Below are 3,489 nucleotides of genomic sequence, written 5' to 3'. Positions count from 1 at the left end.
GGTATTCTCACGGGGACATTCTCTCCCTGACTCAGGTCCCCTGAGACACAGATGGGACCTTAGTCACAGCTCCTGATGTCATCGCTAGAGGGTGGGGCTCCTCAAAATTCAAATGCCCCAGGACAGAAGAGAGAAGACTCCACTGAGTGTCCCTCTGGGTGGAAAACCACAGAGAGGAACATCCAGCCGTGTCTGGCCCATAGTGAAAGCTCCCTGAGGAGTAGGCACATGAATGAGGCACACACGTGTTCCACTCAGTTACCAAATCAAAGCCGAGCCCTGGCCTCCCTAATACACTATCTCTCCTCCTATGTCCCCTGTGTCTTCCCTCCCTTCAACCCTAGTCTGTCTCCAACCAGAGTGCCCCATTTACTCCACAGCCTGTACCTTTCGAGAAGGTGCTACCATCCAATGTCCCCACCCCAAGGTCAGACAGGTACCATCTGTCGCTGATATCACTGTTTTTGCAACTCTCCCATGGACCTGCCAACCCATCACCAACCACGGCAGGCATGTCACTGTCACCCTTCAGTGGGTGGCCACAACCCAGAGGAAATCAGGCATCAAAGCCCCGAGCTCTGGCCTCTTCCTCCACCCCATGCTGGCCTTTATTCCTCAACAATCCCAGTTGATTTCCTCAAATGCTTGTGTCTCAACTTCATTCACGCCATTGGACACACTCAGTCTTGCCCAGGATGCCAGTTTACCCTCTCCTGAGTCCTTCCTTTTGCTCTGTTCAGGAAGATAACACAGAGTTTCAGAAGGCAGTTCCAAAGGGCCACATTCCAGAAGTGCTGGCACTTCATGACCCCAGTGTCAATGCTTGGCAGTCAAGTCTCTCTGACTCTCTTCACGGGATTCTGCAAGTGTTCTTTGGGCTCCAAGACCCAATTCCAGCATACTGAAGACAGAAAATTTGAGGCCCAGAGAAGGAAAGGAATTTGCCCAGAATCACACAGTAAGCCAAAATGGCAGAGCCAAGATGAGAATCACACATCTGTCTCCCAGTACAGGGCTCTCCTGTTCCCCAGCTTACTTATTTATTTACTTAGTCTTACAGACCAAGCTGGGTCTCCCACACCAACACACATGTATGCACCCACAACCACCACCACCTGTTCTGACTTAGCTCCTCCTACCCAAGCCAGACCCACCCCTTCCTATTTCTGCTCCTAAGCAGTGAGGCTCTGCTCTGGACTCGATCGGCTCCCACAGCCCTCCCCTTCCAGGAAGCCTGCTTTGGCTATCAAGCCAAGCCCATGCTCTCACACCTACCCACAGCCACACAGACATGCCCTTCCCCAAAACATCCCTGTCTGTCAGAGCGCAGCAGCCAGGGCTTGGCACACTCGCAGGCTTGCTTCAGCCTCACCAGGCACGGTGCTTACTCCTCAGGGACAGCCACTGTCTGTCATCTTCTGTCATCCTCCCTTCCTCTTCATCCCTCTGTTCTGCAGCTCAAGACACGACTGTTCTGGGTCACAATGCGTAGCCAAAACAGCACAGCCGACAAGGTCAGACCGATGGAGGCTCATACAACAGTCCTGAGTATTCTCTAGGTGTCTGCTGGGCCTGACTCCAGCGGGACCTCAACTTTCTCAGTCTGTGTAATGGGCGCTTCCCACCCAGGGCTCTTGGGGAGCTAAACTAGCAAACCCACACTGCAAGCCTAGCACTCGGTCGGTTCCTACTAAAGACACTCTGCCTTCCCATTGCTCTTCACAGTGACCCCAAGAGCCTTGGGGAAGCAGGCTGGAGGGTGCAACTCATGCATTCTCTATCACTGCCCTTCCTCAAGAGGCAAGGAGTGCATTTCCAAACCCCTTCCCCGCCCCCAGCAATCTGCTTTAACCCTCCTTATCACAAATGCCTTGTTTATTTCAATATCATCCGTTTTACTTTTCCGTTCGTGGAAAAAAAAGGGAAGGGGGGAGAAAGAAAAAAATCACAAAAACAGATTTAAGAGGAAAAAAGAAGGCTTTAATGAGTAAAACTGTCTGCAGCCTTGCTTCTTTCTCAGGAAAAAGTGGCTGTGATCCTGGCAGAGACCGGGAAGCTCAACAGCTTCCCTACAGGGCAGCTGCCAGGAGAAGTGCATTTTGGAGTGGAGCAGAGCCTCCAAATTCAACAGCATGTCTCCCCGCCAGGCGCTTCCTGTGCCCAATTCAGCTTGGCAGGTGACAGCAGCTCTAGCAAAGACGAAGCCCCAGCGGGAACAAGGCTCGGCTCCCAGCTGCCACCCGGCTCCAACAGAGCAAAGAGCAGAGCCGGGCCTGGCCAACTCTGACCAAGGGACACCAGGGCTGGAGCAGAAGGAGACAGGCAGCTGCAAAGAAGGGGGACACCCCCGGCCAGTGCCTCAGAAACCAGACCTCTCTCCCGGCATTTTCCTTCCCCTTGAGGGAAGATAGCCAGGTGGGTATAAAGATCAGTCTCAAGGCAGACTGCTCACACCAAAACTCAGAAACTGAATCTTTCCTACTTTTTTTTCTGGGGTGGCAGGGAGAGAAGAAATCTATTTGGTGCTCTTGCAGAGGACTGGGGTTCAATTACAAGCACCCGCCTGAGTCAGGATGCTCATGACCACCTGTAACTCCAGTTCCAGGGAATCCTACGCCCTCTTCTGGCCTCTATGGGCACCACATACACACACACACACACACACACACACACACACACACACACACACACACACACACACACAAATAAATAAATAAATACATAAAATATCGAAAGTGCTTTACAAAAGATGTCATCTGGGGCCTGATCTGAATGGAATATCAGGGCCAGACTCAGAAAGAAAAAGCAAGGCTGGGTTGTTGCTCTGTTGGTAGACTGTTTGTCTAGCATGCATGAAAACCAGGGTTCCATCCCCAGCACTGCATAAATCAGGTCCAGTGGTGCATGCCTATGATCCCAGCACTCAGATGGATCAGGAGTTCAAGGACATCTCTGAAGTCAGCCTGGGCTATGTAACACCTATTGAGGGGGTGACAGAAATGGCGCCTGTCCTTCAAATATGAACACTAGAGACTGCAGCAAAGCACAGAAACTGAGGCTGGATGGTGGTCTGCTCCTTTGATCTAACCATCAGACCTCTAATTAAGGTGACCCAGCAGCAGGCTGCAGCAGCCCCCTTTAGACGGGTCCTTTTTTATTTTAAGATTTATTTATTGTGTATACAGTGTTCTTCTACCTGCATGTTTGTCTACACACCAGAAGCAGGCATCAGACCTCATTATAGATGGTTGTGAGCCATCATGTCATTGCTGAGCATTGAACTCAGGACCTCTGGAAGAACAGGCAGTGTGCTTAACCTCTGAACCTTCTCTCCAGTCCCTAGATGAGTCCTTCTAAAATATGAGCATCCCACGTGCTGTGGTTACACCTAAACCACCTCTGTGCCCTCATGTGGGTCATGAGAGGCCTTATCCAAAATCTTCAAAGGCCACAAGACAGGGTAGAAAGGTAAGACAAGGCTAGGTGTGA

The 3,489-nt window shown here is 51.2% G+C and overlaps 1 long non-coding RNA gene across 1 annotated transcript; it reads left to right on the top strand.

Annotated features, from left to right (window-relative positions):
• The first annotated feature begins 1,197 nt into the window (after nt 1-1,197).
• Nucleotides 1,198-2,748, top strand: LOC110343593. Its single transcript, XR_002385878.2, has 3 exons — nt 1,198-1,514; nt 2,148-2,415; nt 2,503-2,748. It is a non-coding gene; the product is annotated as an uncharacterized LOC110343593 (long non-coding RNA).
• Nucleotides 2,749-3,489: the final 741 nt, after the last annotated feature.

This window comes from Mesocricetus auratus, unplaced genomic scaffold (assembly GCF_017639785.1).
Source record: "Mesocricetus auratus isolate SY011 unplaced genomic scaffold, BCM_Maur_2.0 Super-Scaffold_100014, whole genome shotgun sequence".
In the NCBI taxonomy this organism is placed as follows: domain Eukaryota; kingdom Metazoa; phylum Chordata; class Mammalia; order Rodentia; family Cricetidae; genus Mesocricetus; species Mesocricetus auratus.
This window is presented reverse-complemented; position numbering and strand designations above follow the sequence as displayed.